Here is a 14165-nt window from a genome sequence, read left to right on the forward strand (position 1 = left end):
GTTCTCTGTGGTTATAGTTTGCCTCTGCTTTCTAGGCCAACTCAAAGACTAAATTATATTTGCAAAATGTTAGGTGATTTTATTTTTGTTGTTGTTTGTAGATTTGATTAATTCAGCTTTTGGCACATGAAAGTTTCAAAACCAAAGCTTCACCCAATGTTGGAGCCCCTTTCTGGTGGCTTGGTTTATTCACATTTTGTATTTGACACCAGCCTTGTTCACAGAATGGCTTGTACAGCAACATGGTACTCTTCATTCAAATAGATTAGGTCACCATAACATTATATACCAACCAGGTGGCATCAGCTTGCATCTCCTACATACAAGCACCGCCTAACAGACTTTCAGTCTTGAGAATGGGAGAATCTGAATGTTCCTTCAGCATCTAGCCTGTTCAGAGATAACCTTTCACCATTCCCTGAGGTGGTGGATCAGGTCTGTTTTCATTAGGGAATGGCAGAAGCAGATCCCTTTGCTATTCTTATGAACAGAAACATAGGAATCCTTTGTTGCCAACTTCTCAAAATGAAGCTCTGACAAGAGTAACCTAATCTAAGCTGAGGTAAAAGGAAACAACATGCATGGAAAACTTATTTTTATCAAAGCTGGAAAAAAATTGAGTTCTATGAACAATTGTCTAACCTGCTACAGAGAGAAGTGCATAACCTTGTGAAAGAGAAAACATGGTTAAATGATCATTTAAAACCTGGGCAATTAATTTGTCTCATGCTGGATGAAGGAACTGTGTTGACAGAGAAGTGTGGAGTTTGGTTTGGTTTTGTTTCTGATTTACTTCCCCGAAAACTGATCAGGCAGAAAGATCAATTTTCCCAAGAGGTGGAAACTCAACAGTGTATTTGTAAATGTATGAAAGGTTCCCTTGCATATCTCCTACTCAAAAAAGCCCTTGACCAGATCAAATGTGCTGATATAGAACCATTGCTTTATCCTCTGAGAGTTTTGTCATGGAGATGTAGTCAAATGTTTACCTAACTTTGGCCCTTTTCTTAGAGATAGTTCCTTGCTCCTTAATTTGGAAAATACATTAATCAGTAAAATAATATTTATGGTAATATATGCATAAGGTATATATATACATACTACATACAGGTATGTATGGGACAGGTTGGTTATGCTTGTAAACTGTAATTTTAACTTGCTTACACAGAAGAAGGTCACTCTTACACATAAATATGTATTTATCTATGGCTAAAGTAGAGAATACAATCCCACTTTTTTTTTCTTTTCTTTTCTTTGCACTTTTTCTATCCATGTTACCTTTTAAGAAAATACGCTCATCAATATATAAAGGTAATTTAAAATAAGTAATGCAATTCTTACATGGCATGATATAATTATTCTGGATAAATATTTGTCTGTACATTTTTACATTAATATTTACACAAAATCTTAGGAAACATTCTAAGAACATTTCTATGGAAGTTCACCTCATATTTTTCTTTTTTTCTCCTTTTTCATTTTTGGTTGTTGTTTGTTGTTCTTTGCTTAATGTCCCAGTCCCAGAATTACCTCATATGATACAGAATTTGTTTGTATTTCATTGTTGCTAATTACATATAATTTGAAAAAATATGCATCATTACTGAAGTTTAGTATTAAATAAGCCTATAAATGGGTTTTAAAAGGATACAGAAGAGTTAAATTTAATGGTTTTATTTTTAATCTACACATTGTATCTGCCTCATTGACTTCCCAGTGTGTCTGCTAATGAACTACATGGTGTTCTAGCAGACCCTGAGGCAGAAGCTGGGAGGAGTAACAATCTTATGAATAAATGTTATTAAAATCATTACATGACATGTTATCCTGCCATGATGTTAATCTGTTTGGGGATACAGTTAAGATGTGGTGGCAAGGGAACTGAGTGTCTCAGCAAATGTTGTAAAAAAATGAAATTTGGACTAGAGAGCTGTTGTCAGAAAATTGATTTGTTACCATTCATCCTAAAAATTTGATCTGCCATTTATATTAAAAAGAAAAAAAAAAAAAAGAAGAATATTTGGATACTTGTATATTTTATTACTTCTTTGTTTCAGTATCTCAATTATTCTTTGGAATATAAAATACATTTTAAAAAACTGAAGTCTGAAAGCATTAAGATGCTAAAAAGCCATTTTCTTATTATTGTTATTATGACTATGTACCTGATACCAAAAAGCTCTGTTCAGTGCATGCTGTATTAGCTGGAGTTTTCTGTGATTTCATTGACACTTTAGGTATAAAATACATGCCTAGGGCTAAATCTCATGCCTCGTCTGACTCACATTTAAGGGCCCTCAACCCAGGCATAGACAACATGCCTTAAACCCACTGACCCTGGTGTGCAGGATCTGATGACGCTGGAGCACTGTGCAGTGGCTCTGGCCCTGTGCAGGAGCTGGCAGTGGGTACAAATGCTGACAGTCATGGATGTCATGTGTTGTGTATTCCTGCCTGTCAGAGAGCCCATGCTGGAAAAGTCTGCTCTCCTACTATGGGACATGACTCTAAAGCACAACTTGGTCAGAACAACCAAACACAGGTAGGTGTCTCAATATGTTACAAACATACTCAGACTTCCTTCAAGGGAATCTCTATTTAGGCAAGTGATTCTGGTTTATTAAAAATGGATGGTAAAAGGGGAGGACAGCTGGAGTATTTGAATCTGTTTGTTCGGCTGTTAGTTTGCTGAGAGAAGCATGGGTAAACATGCAATTTTTCCTGTAAAACTTCAGTCTTGGTGAAAGCCGTTGTTGAACAGATGATACAGGGAATCACAGTAATTAGAAAAAAAACTTCGCTGGCTCTTTGGGGTGAAATTTATATCATTAATTGGGATGGGATTTAGCTCTTTAGCTCTGCAAGGAATTTGTTTTCATATCTTTATAGTCTATGCAGAAAAACAGACATTTCTAGGGTATAGGGTTATTTTGGTATTTGCTCTTGGGTAAGATAAATCATGACATATAAATGCTTATTGGTTTTAATTGATTTCAGTCAGAGGTGGCAACAGGGACACCATTCAGTTATTTAAATGTAAGTAAGTGCTTAATGCACCTTGAGACGTTATTCCTTTCTTAAGAAGCAGAGATACACAACATGGGATTTGTTTTACAAGGTGCATTTTCTTATAAAAGGAAATACACTCTTATAAAACAGAATGAGGGCTAAATGCCAAAGCAAATTCCCCACAATGTCCAAGATGTTCTTAAACACCTATGTTTCTGCAGCTGAAACATATTTCCTAATTTTTTTGTAGATGACTCTAATGTCATTGCTTACATTGGTCAGTCCCATTTCTACCACTGAAGTGAAAAATGGTGATTGGTACATCCCTTTGTTTTTCCTTGGCCTTTTAAAATCCAGTAAGACACAATTAGTGCTACACGTAGGCAGGCAGAGCATTGCCACTATATTCTGTGGTGAAGTAGATTATCGCCATATGTGAAGAATTCTTGGAGTATTTTACAATGCATTTATTATCCTTTCATATACAGCCCAGATCTATAGTGATGGATCCATTTCCGCTTAGCAACCTGCTTAGAAAGCTCTAAATGATCTACATTTACATGTGTTTACAGTTCTGCTTTAAGAAGGTCTGAACAGTGTTGCTTTTATTAATTTATGTTTTGACTGCAGTTCCTAGTGACCAAGAGCAGTATAAATTGTTGCAACTTTAGTAATTGTAAAAGTGTGCCATCAAACTCATGCATTTCTTTTAGCACATACAGAATTTGGCCACTGTACTAGGCCTGTTATAACAACGTACATCTGAATCTGGGTTTATTGCTTGTGCATTTACCCCAAGAGGCAAATCAGAGCTTGACTCTAAATGTTTATCACAGGCTCTAGGCAGGTTTTGTAGCTCTGTCAATAGATAAGTTTCTTACTTAATTCAATTCTGTTGTTTATAGTATTCTGTATAAATCATGTCAGATCATTAAGAAAGTTTTAGTCTCCAAAAGAGAACAAATATCGATATACTTACATTTTTGGGGTAGAGTCATAGTTTTATATCAACTTAATTGAATCTTAATTTACAGTGTTTAAGTATTAGGTAATGCATACATTTCAAGATTAATGTGGTAGTTAACATGTAGCAGATTAGCTATGCTTCTAATATTTTAAGGAAATATCTCAGGCATGAGTTATTGAAAATTGCTTCACAGAACTTTGTAAAAAAACCATTAAACTCATCTGTTTTTCAGGGGTTTTGCCAATCCAAATATGTTTCCTGCTGCTGATAATTGTACATGGGTCTCTTACTGAAAAACTATTGTCGGAGCAAGGCAGCTCAGTTTACTGGCATTTAAGAAAGGAAATTATGCAACCATAACTCCAAAGTAAAATACAGAAGAATATGGTCCTGCAGTTACCAAAGTCCTGTCACTGACACCATCATCGGGAAAAGAATGAAGTAAAACTTGCAGCCTGTCGGTGTAGTTGAAAGATATCATTAGCAAATTACCTATCATCTTGTGTTATGAAATATTCCTGTAACCTTTTCTTGGGCAAAATCATTCTTTCAGTGACATCTTCATTATTTGCAGCCTCAGTTGACATTCACAGGCCGCTCAGCCTCTCGCTGCAGAAGTGCTGCCTTGCCCCCTCCACACACACCCCCCACTGTGCTCAGCTACTGCTAATACACGCTCCCCTAAATGCAGCTACTCCTTTTACACACTTTTCTTCTCTAAAGAAGCTGGCATCCTGCCTAAGCAATAGCTAAGACGCAAGGAGCAGACTGCCACCACTAGGAAAAATGTGGCTCTGCTGAGTGCCAGGGGAAGACAAGCAGACTTTTGCCTCTTTATTACGATGCATAATGGCATGGGACAAGACTTGGAGGGTGGAAGAGGAAGGCACTTTTACCAGATTATCACTTTCTACCTCCAACCACATTTTTGGACCTTCTTGCCTCCTTTGTCAGGGCCCTGAGGGCACTGCTAGCCCTGCCTGCCCCTGCCCATCCAAACCAGAGCTCCTCTCACTCTGCCCATGGCCCAGACCCCTGTTTCATTCCCCCCAGGTCCATCAGCCCCAGCCCCAGTGACACCACAGCAGGGCCAGCCTCCAGCTCCTTGCAGCTAGGCTCTGCTTGATGATGGGTCCCAGCAAGCTGGGCCTGCCCACAGGCCCACATCCCGGCCTGGTTCCAGAAGCCAGGGGCTGGGGCTGCCCCAGTGCCCCCCCAGGTGCCCTGCTCCTGGCTGGGGTGCTGGGACAGGTCCTGGCTGCCAGGCCCTGTCCTGCCACCCCCATGGGGAGGCCTCAGCCCACGGGGAGCTGCTGGCCTTCATGGCACAATGACAGCCTTTCCCTCATTCCCCAAGACAACAAACCTGATATGTTACCACAGTTAGACCTGTAAATCAAGTTACAGAACTCTAAGTGAAAGACCATTATTTCATTTACAAAGCCTACTATGCAGAATTTTTAAAAAGCTGAATTTCCTGTGTAATCATTAGCATGTGTACTTTAATTACAGTATCAGAGAAATATTAGTATTTCTGCCAAATTTATGTCTTTCTTGGTGAACATGTCAGCTGTGCAACAGGCTGAGCTGGAGTTTGTGTAGAGGCTCAAAAGTGGCAGCTGAGGACCAGGAGCCCGGCTCCTCACACATAGTGCTTCTGTCCACAAATGGTTTCCCCCTTGCTGTAAGGAGGAGGGACCCACAGTGGAAATAACCTCTCATCAGGAATGTGCTCGAAACGGCACGTGTCCTTCTTCCCAAGGACTTCTGTGAGAGACTGAATTGTTATCTCGAGCTGTTTGTCTCAAAGATTGTTACGTGGACTGTCATCTCAAGTCATTCATCTCAAGGATTGTTTGATGTGAGAGACTGAACTGTGAACTATTTATCTTAAACCATTTGTCTCTGCGATGGCCTGTTTAAGGAGGACACTCCTCTGTTCATAAGGACGATTACTAGGCCACTGAGGCATCCAGGGCAAGAAATGAGCTGGAGCCGATGAAGCATGCAGGAATGTGGACGCTACCATTCTCATGGAAACTGTAGTCTTTGAGATAAGATACTAGTTTCTGGTGTTGATCATGCAAAGGTCGTGTGATAGATGAAACCTGCAGCGCGTGAACAGTGCATGAACAGTACATATGTGCATACATCATCGAAATATGCCCTATAAAAAACCATGGAGACAAGCCGTGGTGTGCACCCACCACCGAAGAACTGAAGACTGAGAACCAAGGGGACGCTGCTGGATCCATGGTGGTGACTATCCTTGCAACTCTATCCCAACTGCTTGCTTGATTTCTGCCTTTTCTTCCATTCTATTCTATCGCTACTATTTTCTACTTTTGATACTTTTGATAATAAAAACTCTTTTGGGTATACGGCATTTGACCTCGTTTGTGTCTTAATCTCGCTCTTGGGATCGTATTGAAACCTTCCCTGACATTGGATCAGGACAACTACCCTGCCACAAAAAAAATATTGCTAGGAGCCAGAGCAGGGCCATGGCATACAGCACTGGGGGATATCTCACCATGAGAAACCCTCCAACAGGAGTGAGTTATTTGGAACGGGAAGTACTTCTTATGGTTGACAAGGCAAATAAAACATAGAAAAAGAGATGAAAACATTACAGAACCTGTGAGCTGATTTTTCACTATTTTTTTTCCTTTGCTGTGTACATGAGACTTCATCATCATGAATTTCAGAAAACTGTCATATTTGACTTTGACACACTGTCTTTTTTATGGATTCTGTCCTTTTTTCTCCCCCTCCTTTTTTTTTGTTTTATCTCTCTTCCTTTTTATTTTATCATGGTACAATAAAATAGAGACATGGATGGGAAACCTACTGTGAGTATTAGTCTGGATATGGACATCCGCATTTAACATGTTAACTTAGTAAATCTAAATATAGCACAAAGCTGCTATTTTGGGTTTGTTTCGGGTTTTTTGTCTACTGGTGATAAGCTGTTCTTTTCACCCTCTATGATTAGGCTTCTTGAACAACATGATGTAAAAACAGCTTCTGTGACTAATGCAGACTGCAAAAAATGAAAGCATCAGAAAGCATGCTATAGTCTTTGCTTGTGATAGTCTGCATTTGCATAAATTATGACATCTCCTGTCATACTTCTCTTAACTTTATGATGCCTTTTAAACAATAATTTAATCTTAATGAAATGCTCCCAAGTTTTAATTTAAAGAACCCATCTCCTGATCTGCTCATGTTTAAAGCTGATGATGAGATAACTGTCTTTATAAATTAATTACCATTGGACCGTGACCAACAGTATCTGAACTGAATCCATTATTCATAGTTCATCTTCAAAAGCAAGTCTGTCATTAACCTTTTTGTTCTCCATCCCTTCTCCTAAATAATTTGCTACATTCTTTATCAAACATGAAGTGCAACAACTTGTACATTTGTAGTCAAGCTGCTGAGGAATTTTTGATTAACAGATTTCATTGTGGAAAGTTCAACAAAACTTGACACTTTCACTGAGAGCTTCAACTAAATTTTGATCAGCACTGTTACCCTAAATGTGGAAATTTCTGATTTAAATGAGAGAAAGACAGAAAGACAGATTTCAGAACAGCACATGACCAAGGAGGGGCAGAGCTTTCCCACTAAAAGCCTGGGTCATAGTCCCTCTGAGCACTCCCAGAAACATAAACTTACTTCCCTTCCCCTACTTACTTCACCAACATAAGAAGGACATGGACCTGCTCAAGCAACTCCAGAGGAGGGCCACGAAGGTGATCAGAGGGCTGGAGCCCCTCTCCTGTGAAGACAGGCTGAGAGATTTGGGGTGGTTCAACCTGGAGAAGAGAAGGCTCCAGGGAGACCTTATAGCAGCCTTCCAGTACCCAACAGGGGGCCTACAAGAAAGCCAGAGAGGGAATTTTTACAAGGGCATGTAGTGATAGGACAAGAGCTAATGGCTTTAAACTGAAAGAAGGTAGATTTAGATTAGATGTAAGGAAGAAGCTCTTCATTGTGGGGGTGGTGAGGCACAGGAACATGTTGCCCAGAGAGACTGTGGATGTTCTGGAAGTGTTCAAGGTTGGATGGGGCTTTGATGTAGTGGAAGGTGTCCTGCCCATGGCAGGGGGGTTGGAACTAGCTGGTCTTTAATGTCCCTTCCAACCCAAACCGTTCTATGATTCTATGATTTGGGGTCCCTCTTTCTGTTTGCCTGTTCACCACATGCCTTGGTCCCTGCTGCTTCTTTACCCTTCCAACCCATCTCTGTGATTCTTAACTATCATCTGTCTCATCAATAGATAGTGAATGGGCTGGGAATGGCAGAGACCAATAAAAGGAAAATTAAATGGTCTTGGATAAAACATATGCTGGAAAAAACCCCAAACAAAACCCCCAAACAGAACAGAGGCGAAAAGAGGAATGGGAAAAGAGGAAAAAATTAGCAAATTTCTGGGGAAAAATATGAGGCAGTAGGAAAGAGGCAGAACAAAAGAGCTCTATGAAATAGCTGGAATAAAGGAATACAAATAAATGTTGTAATTTCCATGTCAGCAAATTCGTAAATCCTATCTGTATTATAATAAATTATTTCAGAGCAGTATTCATACTTGTATATTATCAGATCAATAACAGATTATTTTATTTATGTAAGCATTTTACACATATAAGCAGTTATGAGTGTCATTGTCACTCAGATCACTTGGTGACAGTTGCATAATCATTTCTTATTATGAATACTTTGGTATTTGGTGCTCCATACAAGCTTGATTCAAATCCTCTGTATGTATTTATTTGCTGATAGTCAGAGTATCAATGTAAACACTCAAGGCAAGGATCTGTGCTTCATTGTCAACCTGGGTGAAATCTTGGTACCTCTGAAATTGGTAGCCCTGTACATGAATTGGCAGGAGGTTGGCTGAACTCTAGCAGCAGCCAGGCTAGCTGTGGAACAAAAAGCAGGATAACAGTGTTAAGTATAGTAGTGCTGTGTTTGAAATAAGTCCTGCTGAGAGGTGAACCTATTTGGTACATGCATATCCCTGTGCTAACGTAGCTATTCTGCCCTAGGACACAAGGTAACATTTCTGTATGGCTCCCCACAAATAGAGAGATGTACCAGCTGAGGTGAGGATTAGCACAGGAATTTCCTCTGCTGACCATGACCTTAGTTTTGATGTTTGCTAAGGCTTTATCATTATCAGCAATGTCCCCCTATTGCAGAGAACAAAGAGCAAATTCTGAGAAAAATGTGTCCCGTGAAAGCAGGAGCTGTAGTCCAGTGGCATATTATTAAGCATGTATTTGTCTGATGCTTCTTGGAAATTTCCCAGCTTAATTTTTTTCCCCCAGGGAACATTAAGAACATCTTTTCCCTTTTAATGTTGTGTTTGGCTGATGTCTCTGAAGAAAAGGCCTTCACTAATACAGTAGACTCCTGTGCTGTAGGGATACTCCACCTATATTAAAGCAGTTGCCTTTCAAAAAAGAAAGTACCTTACACAGCAGGTTGCAAACTCTTGGGACTTGCTGATACAGGAGACTGTGGCCGGAGTTGTAGCAGCAGGGTCAGAAAGGACTTGGGCACATTCATAGGCAGCAGCTTCACACTAACACTCGTTGAAACTAAATCTTGGTAGGAATAAGCTAGCAAACATCCCTAACTCCACATTGGCCACGCTCCTGTGATCTCCTGAATTAACCTCTTCTGTCACTGTCAGAGGGAGCACGTGCATGATGACGGGCAACTGGTCTGCCCTAGGGCATTGCTTATGTCCTTATTTCTTTTATCATTGCAGAGCTGCAGAACTTAAAAAAACTCAAACTGTTTATTAGCTCTGTTGTCATATACAAGTCCTCTCTCTTTTCCAAGTTCATCAATATTTGATTTCTCATTCAAAGTATCAAAATCTGAATCCCAAAATACACTGCACTCTTAGAATGTCTTATCAAAGTAGTAATTTAAATTCGCATTACAGTCCTTAAACATTTCCTCTTATTTTATTTCTTTACTCTCTATGCAAAATAAATTGTACCACAGGGCCTTTGCTGTGATAATAACTAATTTGACAGCAGCTCCACTATGCATTTTTTTTTACTTTAGAGAAGCTAAATAACCATAAGGATTATCATTAATAGAGGACATTTTACCACTGAGGACTGCAAGAAATCTTTCATTCTTACTGAGGAGGATAATTTAGTGATTTTGTTTCTGTTGTGAATAATTGGATTGTTTTGTTTTGTTTTTTTTTCCCCCAAGTGGAAGAGATGCTGCAGATATTACAGATTTTAAATATAGTATTGACAATTCTTATTAGGAAAAAATGTAGGAAAGGTATAGTACTTTCAAAGGCTGTGAGATATCAGTCAAACATTTATATACTCTTTTCCATATGTAATATAAAACATCATTTTACATTTGTCCTTCTTGTATATGTTCATATTAGCCTAAAGAAAAAAACCTTTGATCATTAGCTTTCTTCTGAATGTCAGCAATCATATTTGGATTTAATAGTTTTGCTAACCTATCTCTAGTAAATTTCCCAGTTGGTCCACAGTAGATAACTGAACTATCACAGCTTTTGCTTCCTGCTTTTAAAAAATTACCTTTTTGAAGTCACATATTTTCCTAGAAATTTAAGTTCATCACATTGTTGAACCATTAGAATAGTTTACTCCATAATTATATCTTTAGAAGGTAAAAAAAAAATAAGATAGTCACTTTAAAATTTTAATTGTAGGTTATTCATGTTAAGTGTTTTTGTTGTTTCTTCCTATAAAGGTAATTGGAGCGTATATTTGTGCTCTTACCTGTGCATTTAGCAAAATAATTTACAAATTTGTTTTCAAGTGTTGCATTTACTGTGAGCAACATTCATGCTGTATGCATTTTTATGAACATTGTTATGAATTAGGTTTTTGACAGGTATGGCATAAGAAAGTACAATGTGAAAGTATTGGTAAATATAAATTCAACATTATTGCCATACATATTCATATTGGTGACCTCATTTAAAGAAATATACTCTTCCAGCTAGAGGACCAAAAGATTCTACCTAATCCATTTTACCAGGTTTCCTTAGGGAATTTGTGTTCATTTGAAATAATTTTTTTCTATCTATAAGTAAGACAAGATTAGTAATTCTTAAGGAACTACTCTTCTCAGAATGGGAACATCATCCTACAGCTCAATTTAATGCTGGATTACATTAAATCCATGCATGGAACTTATTTCAGAACAAGTATCAACGTAAGATGTTATTCAGGAATAGCTGCTATGCATTCATAACTATATGGATTCATTAATCTAATTTTTAATAAATAAATAAACCAAAATGAGTATATGTGATGTCAGGAACTACCAAGAAGCTTGGTTTTCTGACAAAATTAGCCAAGTTTCCAGCAGGACCAAAAAAAAGTCAAAAACTTAATTGTTAAATCTGTTGGTAATGCCAAAGTATTTCTGAAAGTGCCATCTTTAGACTGGTCCAAGTCTTCATGTAGATAAGATCTTTCCCTGAAATATAAAATAACACAATATTTTCTGTAGTGTAGACAACAACATAAAATAAAGAAATCAATGAGCATAATTATCTTTGACAAAAAACACAAAGGCCTTCCCAAGCCTGTAGTCCTAACATAGAGAAATTGTACTCCACAATGAAAAAAGAACATGTGGTACAATAGATAAGAGACTACTCATGCTGATTACTCTATACTGATAAAACCATACAGATCAAATCAGGCTTATCAAGTGCTCTTGACTTGAAAAGAGAAAAAGACTAGTATCTTTATATTTTAAATATACAAGTTAGGGCAAAAAGGTTTATCAGTAATATGTAAATGTTCAAACAATGGAAAATTAATTGATGAGAGTGAAAAACAATTAATAAAAAGCCAAAGTACTTGTTAATATGGGACAAAGAGAGAGCTATTCCCTTAACAGAAGCAATCAGTTTGGCACAGGACTGCAACATCTCAGGAGTTCTCAGCAAGGACTGCAGTAATTCTTCCATGTGATCCTCAAGTCTTTCTCTTGGAGTTATAAAGTGAGGTATTAGGTATAGTCAAAAGAAGTAAAATCACTCCCATTTTTTTGACAGCTGATCGATCTTCTACAGTGACCAATAGAAATTCCTGAACAACCTAAAAAAAAAAAAAATCAGTTACCAAAGTAGAGTTCACGTTGTTCTGTGAAGGCTATATCTTACTTATTAAGAAAGAGACTGGTCTTTGTGAGTTGAAACAACATGATGCTTTCATCTTCCACTGCAGAAAAGACTAAGGAAACTTCTTCTATCCTGGCACCACCTTCTTGAATGTCTTTTGTTTCACTAGCACCCATGGCCTCCAGTCATATTCCCTTTACATTTAGGGGTATAATTTGTAACAAAGAAATGTGATGTGGAACATACAAATTCAGAGCAGTTCTACCTTCTCTATTACTCAGAAGATTGGACTAGGAGGATCCTGGTATTGCTTTCTGGTCTTTTTAATCTTGGAATCTCTGGAAATTCTGCTCAGTTGCTTGTACAGTATGCCAGAGATTAGTATAGATTCCTAACACAAGGAACATCCACACAAAAAGCCTTAACAAACTAATGTTTTGTTGTTGCTAAACCATTCTAAGAAATCATTCATGGAAGTCATTCTCAAATTCTTTCATATTATGGACAATTTATCATCCACTCATTGCTGCTTGCCTTTTGGACCTCCTTCTTCCAGATCTTATTTTAAGCAAATATGATGCTTGATTATACTACTAACAGTGGCATTAAGACCTTGAAGTGAGAACAGATTTAATATAAATTCAGTTTCATATAGATGGCTGAGCTGCTTGATTGTAGACCAGTTACATTCCCTTTTTGAATAAAACAGCAATACAGTTACTGGCACTATCTTTATTTTTATTGACCATGGCCTACCCACATCTAATTTTTCCGGGTTATGTTTTTCACATCCCCCTTCTTTGCCTGCATTTGTGATCCTTTTCATTTTGCTGTTAATTGTAAGTTTGAACACAGGTGCATAATGATAAAAGACATAATGAAGATGGATAAAAGGCAATCATGGGAGTCCAGATTAATTTTTGTAGATATTCAGCTAGTTTAATTACATAAAATCTTCTGGAATGCTTAAATAAGGGACAGAATTTGACTGCATGTCCTGCTTTCAGCTGTGGTAGAGTTAATTTTCTTTCTACTAGCTGGTATAGTGTTAAGTTTTGGATTTAATATGAGAAGAATGTTGATAACACACTGATGTTTTCAATTGTTGCTAAGTAATGTTTATACTAAATCAAGGATTTTTCAGCTTCTCATGCCCAGCCAGCAAGAAGGCTGGAGGGGCACAAGAAGTTGGGAGGGGCCACAGCCAGGACAGCTGACCCAGACTGGCCAAAGGGCTATTCCACACCATGTGATGTCATGCCCAGTATATAACTGGGGGGAGTTCGCCTGGGGGGCTCGCTGCTCGGGAACTAACTGGGCATTGGTCAGTGAGTGTTGAGCAATTGCATTGTGCATCACTTGTTTTGTATACTCATATATTATTATTATTGTTGTTGTTGTTGTTATTATTTTCTTCCCTTCTGTCCTATTAAAATGTCTTTATCTCAACCCACGAGTTTTACTTTTTTTTTCTGATTCTCTCCCCCATCCCACTGTGTGGGGTGGGAGTGAGTGAGTGGCTGCATGGTGCTTAGTTGCTGGCTGAGGTTAAACCACGACAGTTCTTTTTGGCGTGCAATGTGGGACTCGACCGGTTGAGATAATGACAAATCTGACTGGAACACATTAGAACAAATTTTTTATAAGCATTCATTATATTGGTTCAATAGTTGCTGGTCACAACGTTGGTTTATTTGCTCTCAAAGTTGGTGTGCTTGTTCTTAAAGTTGCATTTTATAATACCTTACTTGCAGTATATGCTCCCTGTTGTGCTGTTTATCACACGTGGGAACTAGGCTAAAGTTATCATGTTGTTGTACTTCCTAACCCTGGCTTATGATACAATAGAATAACTGGTTGTGAAACTAACCTGGTATTTGTACTCAGCATTGCTGTCACCTCTGTACTTTGGGAGCCATCTATCAGAAACTATTAATAATTACACCTTTCACCTTTTCTCCTCGTAGAGCCAATCCATAGGGGAGACACCTCCCTTCATCTTCCCCTTCTCCTCCAGGCAAATTACAATAGCTCTT

Source organism: Harpia harpyja, chromosome 8 (assembly GCF_026419915.1).
Source record: "Harpia harpyja isolate bHarHar1 chromosome 8, bHarHar1 primary haplotype, whole genome shotgun sequence".
Classification (NCBI taxonomy): domain Eukaryota; kingdom Metazoa; phylum Chordata; class Aves; order Accipitriformes; family Accipitridae; genus Harpia; species Harpia harpyja.